At 39.5% G+C, this 12,816-nt stretch overlaps 1 protein-coding gene across 4 annotated transcripts in view; it reads left to right on the top strand.

Moving 5' to 3' along the window:
- Positions 1–12,816, top strand: part of LOC113573671 (leucine-rich repeat and immunoglobulin-like domain-containing nogo receptor-interacting protein 1) — an 89,453-nt gene that overhangs the window by 43,034 nt on the left and 33,603 nt on the right. Inside the window, exons 3-4 of one of the 4 annotated variants that reach the window (XR_003410227.3) lie at positions 1,732–1,889; positions 3,309–3,950. The exons of 1 other annotated variant lie outside the window; for it this stretch is intronic. The gene's annotated coding sequence lies outside the window, so the exon portion shown is untranslated. Of the gene's footprint in view, positions 1–1,731; positions 3,962–12,489; positions 12,613–12,816 lie in introns of those variants that run through there. 2 more of the 4 variants (XR_003410228.3, XR_014123169.1) reach the window with 2 other exon arrangements.

The following is a 12,816-nucleotide window of genomic DNA, read 5'->3' as shown; positions in this document are numbered from 1 at the left end:
TTTAAAGTTCGAGGTTGCAGTTACATGACAAAGGTGAGATTTGCTTCAGCTAATCTCATATCATGTTTTTTTACATGGCAAATTATTATGCTCTGTGCAGACACTGATAGACTGTGTTATGAGGTACAGCACATTGCTGAAAAATGGGAGGCATTATTGAATATACTAGATCAGATTATGTAGTCAGCCTTGTTGAAACAAGATGAAAATATAGGACATATATAAGAATACACAAGGCAATCCCTGTAGAACCAGTGGAGCATTTATTTGCTTGTTTGTTGTTGTTGCAATCAAATGACTATTTAACTCTAAAAATTACTGGTCTGTATAGTATATTGTAACTCAGAGGAAACATATGGGTACAGCTTCCTCTTTAAATTATTTGATTAATATGCAATTATATGTATAGTAGTTAACCATGATGAAGGACTCCAGTATGTCTGATAGATTGCAAACTCTGTAGGTGTGTGAAACAACCTCTTTAATCGCTGCAGCGCCAGAGGTTAACCAGCCAATCTCTATAATATGTCACCGCCCACATGAGTATTCTGAAAACATCAGCACCACCTTCCTCCATCCAGTTTCACTAATACTATGCCTCTTTATTATATGGAATAATAAAAAAAAATTCTGCAATATGCTTGTAATAGTTTTTAAAGCCTATAAAATGTGATACTAGGATCTCCCATTTTGGGTAGAAACAAGGACTGGGTCACAGCATAGGCGATCTGTCCACTATAAATAAATATGAGGCCTGTATAAGTTTGTGATTCTGAACATAGTCGGAGCGCGTCGGCTGCTTTCCCAGGCCCGGGTTGTTTTCCTTCTTGCCGTCAGGGCTAACCGAGGCCACTGCCCATCACTCCTCCTCACTGCTCGATGAGGAAACGGGTGCAGTAAAACTGATGGACAGCATTCTGCATGGCTTAAGACATGGTACTTCTGCCACAGCATGTATGTCTCTATAGAAGAGCTGCATGTTTACAGCCTGAAGAGATCATGTAGCTCATCCCTGAAAACAGGCTAATGACCCAAACTGATAGTGAACTGTGTGCGTGTGCCATTTGTTGAAGGTGTTCTTTTTTTAATTATCTGGTTAACCACTGAGAATGCATGACTGAATAAAAACCTGCAAAAAGTCTGCAAAGGTTCCCATGTTCTGTGTACTATTTGGAGATCTATTGCAACTTCCTGTTTGAACCACAATGCCTCACGCACTTCATAACTTATATGTACAATACAGTACATATCAAGGGCAGTCACTAAATTCCTATCATTATTGTAAATTATTTTTTAATGCTTAAATCTTCATTTAATTTTATGTAATTAATAAAACTGTAATATAAATATAGGATCCCCTAATTTGTATAAAGTCATCATATAGTGCAGGCATTTAAAAGATCCTGACAAGCTGGGAGAATCTCGTTTGCTTTCAGATCATGACCTGTGCTCATTCCGTCAAATCCTTAGCCTGTGTGCATAGGCATCCCCACTCTAGAAAAGAGTCATATCTGACTGTTTCATGTCCCTCTTGCTCCGCTGGTCAAACACATTCAAGTAGCATATAACATCAGAATAAAAATCAGAAAAATGGCCAGTCTCTGCTTCACTAGCATGGATCAAGGGCAAAGAGTATTTCCCCTCCTCGGTTGAAATGACGATACTAATTTAATCTCCTGTGACTTCCAGTGACCTGTCACAGTGAATCGGAATTTCTCTGATGCTCCACAGGCATCCCATAGCTGTCAGCAGACCCCCAGAGCAAAGGCCTTTCTTTGACAGCCTCCCCCAGTGACCTGCTGAGCTTGGCTTGTCTACGGCCATGGCCCTGCACAGGCTGCCTGTTGCTGCATGTTTCTCTGCGCTGCAGCAATCACATGGCTCTTTAGGTAAAGTACACAAGACCAAATTGGTGTGTTAGCGGACTTTTACTGTCCTATACTAATGTATGTATTCAGAAAGAGTATGAAACCCTACTGAGGATTTTTTTTTTTTGTTACAGCTATGCTTTTCACTATCTGCAGAAACCAGTTCTAGAGAAAATAATGCTTATTGGTTCAATGATCAAAGCCACCTTTTAAGATATTAGATATTAATCCTTACTAAAAAAGTAAACTGCATATGAAACAATCCTGAAAACTCTTTTAATGTGTCGGTTAAAAGTGTACAGAACAGCACACTTATTTGTTTTCATATTCACACCTTGCTTTGCCATCAGACAGTGTTTTTTTTTCCCACTTAGCTATTGTGAAGCACTTGTGCATCAGCCAAGCTTTGAACAGTCTGTCACACAGTGAGATAAACCATAAAAAAAAGGGTGATGTCAGCATTACTGAAATATTGTGCTGTCAGTCATGATAACCCTCATCATTATATAAACTAATCACAGGCTTCAAGCCTAAATTTGGCATGCCATTTTTTAAAATGATGTGCAGAACACTTTTTTTGACCAATGGAGAAAGGCCATTTAGGACACAAGCAAGTGGAGTAGTTATACACCTCTTCAACTGATGGTAAAAGAGAAACTTCCTTTTTTATTACAGTCTAATTTATTTGATCAGTTAGATTAAAGGACCCAACTCTGTTCCTGGGAGTCTAGCTCGGTTTAGTGATTATTCTGCTTAAATTAATCTGATGCAACTCATAATGAGGAGTATTATCAGGTGTGTTGGAGCAGTGAAATGTTTTAAATGTGCTGCAGGCCTTCAAGCAATCCAGGACAAGAGTAACAGACCATAGTTAGATCATTAGAAGAACTTGGAATGTTCATGACACCTTGCATGCAAGTCCCTCCTTCTAATTCTTCTAATTCTTTATTTTCTCAGAAGCATTTCAAAGTAAAATGTATAACTTAAGTTATTTCTGTGAGAAAATAAGCAGAATGTTATTCTTATTGCCTCCGATTGACCTTATACCTTCTTGGATTGATTTCATTTTGTTTTTCCTCAATTTCTTGTCAATGTCACCATATTTCCATTTAATGTTGCATTTTGTTGATAGCAATACTAGTCAGCAGTATAATAGGATATACTGAAAGTGTAGTCACAGTTATATGTTAAACACTAATTCCGAAATTATTTTGAGCATGAGTATGAAGAAATTCGCAAACTATGTATGTTTAAGACTTCAAATTTTCATTTGAATTCAGAGTGGGTTTTGATGCTTACCAACAATAGTAAACATGGCATAAAAGGAGCTGTTCTAACTATTCATTAGAAAAACATTTTAAAGGTAAATTAATTTTATTTTATTTTATTTTTTTGCGCACATACTACCAAAAAAAATAAACATCCTTTCACATTTTATAGTGTATTTCCTCACCACGAAACCAGAAGCATGTGACTTCCCAAATAGCAGGGAGGCGTACCAGCAATGAAGGGAGTGTCCCACTGGCTCCACCCACACCCATCATGCCTGTGAATTAAATGTGTTTGACACCTGATAGTGCATGAGCTACAGCTTTCAGCTAAATTTAACAGTACTTGTAATTGCTTGCGCTAATATTTGAGAAATTACCCTTGTTGTCAGTTTGTTTGACATTGCAGCAATACTAATCATTATGTATCCAACATGTCTGATAGTTTACAACTGCTGGCCAAACTATTTTGAATTGAGGACTTATACAATAAGGTTAAGAATATCTACATCTGAAAAAATGAAATTCTACAGAAGAACAGTACAATCCAAGGCACGCTTAGTGTATCACTATTATTACTATGTATTATTGGAAACAGAAACTTATACATTTGCATAAATGTGCTTTTATTAGAATTCTGTGTGATGATGTGAGAAAATGAACGGTTAATGTGATTCATTTGTTGCATTGAAAGTACATATATAAACTCCAAAAAAATAAGAAAGAAGAGAATGTCTCCCTTTGCATCCTTCCACTTAACTGTTCCCCTACATTTAATCTTCTGTGTTTTTTCCAGTTATTTTCCAGGAAAAAAATTGAATGTCAGATTTTCTCAAATGCATACATTTTGGCTTCATTCACTTTGTTCACTTGGCTTTATTCACTTTAAATGGAGAATATTTGTGAAGTCAATTAGTATTTGTCATCTCTGTAGATATATAACACACACACACACACACATACACACACGCACACACACACACACACACACACACACACACACACACACACACACACACACACACACACAGACACACACACACACACATACTGAATGGCCACTTTATTAGAAACAACAATCTAGTTCCATGTTGGACCTCCTTTGGCCTTTGAACCACTGCAATTCACATGGCATTTCACTAGGTGTTGAAATTGTTCTGCAGAAATCTTGGCCCTTGTGAACAGGATAGCTTCTTGCATTTACCACAAATTAGATGAAGGTACTAACTTGCAACTCTAAACAGCCCATTTGACCTCCCCCCAGAGATGCCCTATAGGATTAAGATTTGGGACTGTGAAGGCCCGGAAAGCAAGGAAACTCACTGTCATATTCATAAACTAAAATCTATGATTATATGACCCTTTTGGCATGGTGCATTATCCTGCTGAAAGTGTCCTTCTGCCATAGGGTAAACAGCTGCCATGAAAGGATGAACTTGGTTGGAACAATGCTTAGGTAAACCATATTATCCAAACATCCATCCACAGGTGTGCCAAGGAAACATTCCCTACACCATTACTCTACCTCCAGCAGCTTGAACTGTTGACATCTGTTAGAAAGGGATCATCAATTTATGCAGCTTGCACCTTTCTGGATTCATCTGAACAGGCATTGTTTTTCTATTGCTCAGTGATCCAATTTTTGCACTGTTTTCCCAACTGGAATCTTGCCTTTCTGTTTCCTTTAGACAGAAATGACATTCTAACTGGTTAACTGCTGTTATAACCCATCCGTGCTATGGATTGGCGAGTTGTGCATTCAGACACGTTAGTTGGAGCACCAGTATTTTATTGGGCTACAGTTTATTGACTGTGTATTGCCTACTTGTCAGAATGATTCTTGCCATCCTCCTCTGAGTTATTTACTCCCACAGGATCCCCTTTCACTGGATGTTTTTCTACAATCAAACCATTCTGAGTAAAGTCTTGACACTATTGCATGATGTTTGAATTAGTGGTCCAGGATAGTCTAGCGCTGATGACCATGCCTTGTTTAAAGTTACTCACATTTCTTGATTTTCCCATTGTGATATGGATTCACATTGAAACTCATCCACAGCAAACTTGCTCACCTGATTGTATGCTTCACTTCAGGGTCAAGAGTCTAATTTTCATACAGGCAAGCTCCAATCATGAAAGGCAGGTGTCTCTAATAAAGTGGCCATTCAGTGTATATACTCCTTTTGTTTTCCCTTGCTGTTTCTTTAGCTTCCACTAGAAAGTAAAGTAATGAAGGTAAAGTCATTTGAAAATTGTGCTTAATCAGCTGAGAAAAAATATCTGAACAATGCAGTCTGATTCAGTGTATCAAAATGAGTGATAATAACAATACCCAATATTAGGTAATAGTGAGAATAGTGAGCTAATATTGAGGGTGAATAGGTAATATTAAGGATGAATAGCTCATATAAAAACCAATCGGTAGGGTAAAATTAAAGACAACTGTGCAAGACCTTTTTGTGAATATAGTTTTTTTTTTTAAAACACATATAAATAGGGGCTGCAAACCTCTGTTTCTTCAGTCTTCTTTCATTATTAACAGTTTTGCATTCCAGTGAAATATGGTATCTAAAGTTGGTGCAAAAAATGAAACCACCCTAAATGGCATATCACAAGCATTTATAAATGATTGAACATGATAGTTGGAAACCTCAACCAGAAAACACTCTCCTGCTTCTGTCCTTCCTGAGTGCTTTTCGTAAGTGGTGAGTGAAGAGACAGGAAGGCTGCAGAACCTGGTTACCACAATATCAAGCTTAAGAACCGGAAATAACAATGGGAGGGAGAGACCAAAGGGCCCCCTTCTCTTTTTCTTCTTCTTTTTATTATTATCAATAATATTAATAACAATACTGTTTGTTTATTTATTTTGGGTATTTTTAAAATTCAAAAGGCATTTTACAAAAAAATCTAAATATATATATTTTTAAAAAGTGTTAAAATTGGATTTTGAGAAGCAGAATGTATGTTTGAAAAAGATTTGCTGTAATCCCAGCCTTCGTGCAGAGTCAAGGTCAGCTGTTCCTTCCAGAGAGGACACTTAAGTAGGTGGTGTGAAGGACTGCAGAGTACAGACGTCTCTGAGGCTTGTAGAAGAGAGGAGAGAGGAGGGGGTGGGCCCACAGTAGGGGAACTGGAGAGCTGGTGCAGGCTTTGAGATTATCTTGAATATGCATGTATTCGGAGAGCAGAGCTTGCAGAGCCAGCAGCCTTAGCTGAGTTCAGCACGAGGGTTGCCCAGCTCCAGAGGTGTATAGTATAGATGTCCCAGAGAGCCATGTCCATGCATCACACCTCTTCAGCAGGCCAGAGAATAGAAGACACAGCCACATTATCTGTTTGTTCAAAAAACACACTAAGGCAGCTCAGTGTATGCTCCTAAAGTTTTGTTCTTATTCTTTCGAATTCTGTTTCTGATTCCGTCAATCTTTATTATGACTTCTCATCCCCTCTCATATAAACTCTTAGCTTAGTGTTTGAAATATGCCTCTTCCTGGTTTAGTGAACTCAAGCATGACTACCTGCTGTGGTTCTCAAAGAGTGTTTGTTTGCCCAGGTTTCCATTGTTCTCTGTTCCTGACCAACTTAATCCATGATAACTCAGATAATTTGATTAAATAAAATTTAGGAACTGGATTAGTAAACTCATGTCTCCCTCGAACTATTTTATTTACTTGTTTAGATTCTATGTCTCAAGCTTAGCACAAGCCATCACTATCAATTCTACACACTGAGTGCTGTGCCCAGAGAGTTTTTGTGAGTAGATTTTCCACTTTCTCAGTTAGCCAGTTCTTATGGTTGTTTTGGGAAGGTAGTCTCAACTACTTCTAATCATAGGCTTCTGGTTAGCAATTTAGCAAGTTTACAGTTAGCAAAGTTTTTTTTTTTATTTGGCTGTGTGTGGGTGTGTGTGTATATATATATATATATATATATATATATATATATATATATATATATATATATATATATATATATATATGCAGGTGCAGTTGTCTCAGGAGATTTACAGTGCGTCGATTTTGGTGTAGCCTGCTCCTCATTACGTCCACCTTGGCTTTCACAGCAAATTCTGCATATCTGCAACACATTCCAACCATCTGGTTATCCTCTTCTCAGCAAGTTCATATGTTTGAAATAGAGGAATTCACTTACACAGTATTCTTCCACTGGATCTTACACCAACAAACACCCCTGACTTAGTCTTATTGTTTATTTTGGATAGTGTCTTCTTTATTTATTTATTTTTACCACAGTTTTGTCCCAATAGTAGTCATCTCCAGTTCCACCCACTAGCTATAATTGGTTTTCTTTCTGCTTCAGCCAGCCCATTATGACCCGCTTCAGTACTGCACATACAGGCATGCTGGCGCAAATAAATAATAAAAGTATAGAGCAACAAGTACTTATTAAAAATCATACAACAAAGTAGAAGACATAAGCATAATACATCCCTTTCGCATGCCTAAAAAATGATTGTTACAACTGCCATGAGGAAAGGGCAAAAGTATTTATTTTTATTGCACTTCATACAAGAATGTTCCATAAAAGTTTGCTGGACATTATGCGGAAGATGTCAGAAAGTTCAGGATTGTTACTGTCTTGTTCTTTGTCTTCTTTTATTGTGATGTTCTTACATTATGTACCAGCAGGAAGCAGTAATTGTCACGGTACAGCCCCTCCCCCCCAAACATCTTCAATGTGTACGTTCATATGATATGTATTGCCACGCCCTTTCATGTTTCACACCTGATCCTTGTTGTTTGTCATTGTCGCGCGTGTATAAAAGTTGTTTGAAACCATAGCCTGCGTACTACATCTAAGTGTTAAGTGTTAAGGTTATGAATAAATGTCTGTTTCAACGTGCCTCATCCCTGCATCCTGCTTAAGCCTCCAAACGTAATAGAAGCACCGACCGACCAAGGGAAAAGCAAAAAGAAGAAGGGAAAGAAGGGAAGTCAACACCCTCCCACAGCCCATGCAGCGAAGCCCCCCCCCCCCCCCATGTTCTTGGGCACCCTCCTGACTCCAGGTGCAGGTCCAGGTGAGCATGGTCCAGGTGCCGAAGAAGGGGAGTCGTACGTAACTACTATCCCACAGAGAGACCTTCCCTCATACTGGCCTCGCTCCAGGAATCCACAAGAAGGGAGGAACCCGCTGAATGATTTTGGGGGGGCCCTGTATATGGTCTGGTGTCGGACTCTGCTCTCCTACAGAGACCAGCCAGACTATGAGAACCGGCACTCGGATGTGGACTCCGCTGGGTCCTACGACCCCTGACTGGAAGATTATGTGGGCTATGCTGATTATGGAGAGAAAGGGGAATGTAGCGACATCAGTCTGTGGTCAGACATGGGGTCCGATCGTGAGGAGGACACTCCAATGGAGGTGGAAGAGGACCCTCATAGGGATTTAGCAACACTAAAGGCTCCCAGCACCTAAGGCTCCACCTAAGGCTCTGCCCACAGCACACCGCCCCAGAGCAAGCAAGCTGCCCCAGGTAGCTAGCAGGGAGGCATCGTCGTCAGAGGAGGACACTCCTCCAGCTAAGGCGAAGAGCCTCAGAGTGCATGCGCCTAGCCTAAGCCTCGTGGAGGCAAAAAGGCAGCATCACCAGTGCCTACATCGGAACCCGGCAACACAGCTGGTGCATTTCCCAACGTGCATGCACCAAAACCAGGACAGCTGCTGCTACCCAAGCCAGTGAAGGACAATCCCCCCCAGGCAGGTCGGTCTCTGACCCAGCCGATGACTGGAGGACTGGTTGGGGTTCCTTTCCCCTTCTCTGGACTGTTTAATATGTGTGGTGCTGTTCATGTGCCTGTCCCCATCACCGTGTTTCTCCCGATTACGTTGAATGTACCAATTGCTTCGTCCCCCTTTGTGTCTGGGCCCGTCCCTGTTAGTGTGTGCGTCCTTGTGTCTGTCATCGTCCTGGTCCCTGTCCTTCCCCCCGCTGTCCTGCCCGTGCTGGCCCATGGCAGGTAGACCGGTCCTCTTGCCTCGCCATTTGGCATTGGTCTCAGGGCCGCAGCCCGATAAGTTGTTGTGCCGTTGGGGTGGGGTGGGGTTGCCATGTTACGTTACACCCCCCACCCCCACCAAAAACGTCTATGTGTGTTCATCTGTTTTGCCACGCACTCTCGTATTTCACACCTGATCCTTGTTGTGTGTCATTGTCGCGCATGTATAAAAGTCTCTTGTCTTATCGTGGATGTTATCAGTGTTTGAAACCATAGCCCGCGTCCTACGTCTAAGTGTTAAGTGTATGAATAAATGTCTGTTTCAATGTGCCTCGTCCCCACATCCTGCTTAAGCCTCCGAACGTCACAGTAAGTATTTTATAGTGTTCTAATTTATAAAGGTAAGTTACACAAGTTCTGAGAAATAACACAGTAAATAATAGGAAGTTACACTGTAAACCATATGCTGTATTATATAGCGTTACCGGCCTTTCGGTCTGTGATGTGGGAATAGCAAATGATTGCCTGTCCCATCGTCATCCTGTTTTCTTCAATGTCATTATCTCATGCCTATCTTGAAAACCTAGTCAGCCTCTTTGCTTTTCATGCACCAATAAGCCAGATATTGCTAGTCAGTTCAAAGCCTTCAAAGTTCCTCTGTTTTGGACAATTGAGAACCTTCCGCAATGTCATAGATGAGCTGATTTCTTTAAATCTATTTGCACTGACATTTTGAACTATGTTGCCTCCTCATTGTCAAAAGACCCAAAGTTAGACCTCAGCGATGGCTTAATGAGTCTGCCTGCCTTCCTGGAACATAAATGGAAGGATAATTTGGAAATGTATTACCAGAAATTTAAAGAATATTTGGCTGCATATCAGCAATCTGTAAAGAAAGCTAGAGCAAACTCTGTGACATCATTTAGGAAATTCTACACCTTCACAGTTTTTTGAACACAATTACAACTGTTATGAAGCCTGTTGTTACTGCCATTCTGGAAGCAAATCCTGAGACTCTTTGATTTTTTTTACTTAGTTACTTAGGTGTAGTTCCTATGCCTTTTCTTAAAGACGTGTTGCATACTGTGGGTGCTATTATTTTATCCATAATAAACATCTGCCTATTAAATGATTATTTCAAACAGGCAATTGTTCAGCCTCAATAGTTTTAGACCAATGTCTTTTCATAAAAAAGTAATCTTTGTTCAGCTTTCCTCATTTTTAGGAAAAAAAGGTTTAGTTCAGTTTTAGAACACATCACAGTACAGATTCTTAAGATTAAGGTAAGTTATCAAGGTAACATATTAAGGTAACTTATTACACTTTTATTAGGGTAACTAATGACATACCATTAACTGTAGCTAGGCTTATGACTGGTGCCAAAAAAAGACTGGTTACAAGTTAGGTACAGAATACTGTTTAAGGTTTTATTGTTTGTATTTAAATCTCTTCACAGCATGGCTCCAAGGTATATTTTTGACCTACTTTGGAATTACACTTCTAGAGTTTTAAGGTCTTCTAATCCATTTCTTTGACCTATTCACTGCTTTCAGTTGAGAAGGCAATCAAGTTTTTTCAGTGGCAGCACCCAAATTATGGAACAGATTACAATTTTAAGATTGGTTGACACTTGTGTTTAATACCACACTTGTATGTCAATATAAATTAATATATTATTTGTTGTTATACATAAACACTTCTTACCTTTTACTTTAAAAAGTATGCTAACTTATTTTCCTTTTACTATAAGTGAATATCCATTTGTCCACCAAGTTAGTTAATTGTCTTAATGGAATTATTTTTCAGAATAAACAAACAAAAATAAATAATTAAATAAATAAACAAAGCACTGTAATAATTGATCATAACAAATAAAATTGCTTTCTGACAAGGCCACTCTCTAGTGATGTGTCAGCAGAGGAAGAATAAAGCTTCATATTGTTGTAGCTTGTTGTATTGAGGTAGGCTCACACCCTCAAAGGGGCAAAAGGACATCATTACATTTCTAAAATGCCATTATGATGTTTTAATCCTGCATGGATTGCGTAAGGCTCTCAGTGGGATTTGCTCTCCAGAAGCACTGTGCTTCTCTAATTATATGGCACTGTTGTTAGCTTTGGTCTGCTAAATGAGGATGCATAGAAGCTACACAACACAGATAAATGGGTTGCCTATTTTGCTAGTTTAACCACTGAAACTGAGATTGTGAGGGTTTCTATTATCATTTTATGCATGGAGACACTTTCTCAATCAGGTGTGTTGCAGGCTGAGGAAGTCAAGTTGAGGGGCTGTGACCCAGTAAAGCAGTTAGGGTGTAGTAACATCCTTAAAATGTATGCTTTCTGAATGTCTTCAAAGTGTCAATTCTAAAAGATTTGTAGCATAATTTTGCATCTTACTATTCAGCACTGCTTGGTGTGCAAAACAGCTTTATGGAATCGGAACGACATAGAGATCATATTTGTTTAAGGTATTTGTGCTAAAGGTATCTAGAAGATCCAGCAGTGTGTTCTTTCTCATGGCAATATGATATGTGCGTTGTAATGTGTGGCCTTGTCAAGGGGCCAAGAAATAACTTTGGCATCCTTGTAACATGCTGCCAAGAGTGATTCTGAGCATCCACCCTGTTTGCTATACTCTTTAAAAAGCTATTTCTCTGCATTCCTCTTTCAGCCAATGTTATTTGTGCCTCTGTGGTTCACTACTTTGCACGTGATATTAAAGAATAACTCATACACACACACACACACACACACACAAATACACACACTCACAGCACATACATACAAGCAAGATGGCTCCCCAGCCTGGTTATTCCTCCTGCTTACTGTGGTTTGACAGGTTGGGGGGGGGGGGTATGGGGAGGAGAAAGAATGCTCCTGTAGGAGAGAGGAGAGCAGACAGGCAATGAGCATGACATTTTTCAAGGTCAATGCCATACAAAGAGAGATCAATGGGGGAGGGAGGGCTTTGAATGGCAAAAGGAATGTTGCACTGATGCTCTTTTTGCAAATTCACAGCATGTTTCTGCTCACTGCTGCCATCGAGTGTCTTTGCTGTATGCTTCTTCAAATTAGCTGTGCAGTAGTGTTGGCAATTTCTTCTGATGATAACAGAAATGATAACAGACAACTCTAATTAATTAACTATAATAACTGAATGTAGATTATGTGAGTTTCCAAAGGGCCTCTAATTTTATGCTTTTAGTGTCATAGTGATGCTTTATGGCAATAATAGGTCTGATAGATTAATTATTTTGAAGCCATTGCACTACATATGTCTTTTTTGTGGGATTTGGGATATTTTCAATAGATGTTTGTCTTATAAAGGGTGACATTTTCCAGGAATTCTCTGGAAGTAAATCAATGTATCTTCTACCTTTCTCTCCAGACTTAATCCTTCACAGATCAGATCTTAAATCATTAGCAGAAGAGAGGACCATCAGCTAAGCTACAGTATATCCTCAGAGATGATGCTGCTTCTTTTTAACAAATTCATTAATTGGATATGCCAACTCTGTATTTCTATGCTATCTAATAAACATATTATAAACAATATCTTGAAAACTGGTTCGGGTCTGTGTGTGTGTGTGTGTGTGTGTGTGTGTGTGTGTGTGTGTGTGTGTGTGTGTGTATGCGCTTGCGTGCTTGCGTGCTTGCGTGAAGGTGCATGGGTGCATGTGTGTAATCCATTATAAGTAGTATGGCGCTGAGTGAC

Source organism: Electrophorus electricus, chromosome 4 (assembly GCF_041902795.1).
Source record: "Electrophorus electricus isolate QZ-2024a chromosome 4, ASM4190279v1, whole genome shotgun sequence".
NCBI classification, from domain to species: Eukaryota; Metazoa; Chordata; class Actinopteri; order Gymnotiformes; family Gymnotidae; genus Electrophorus; species Electrophorus electricus.
This window is presented reverse-complemented; position numbering and strand designations above follow the sequence as displayed.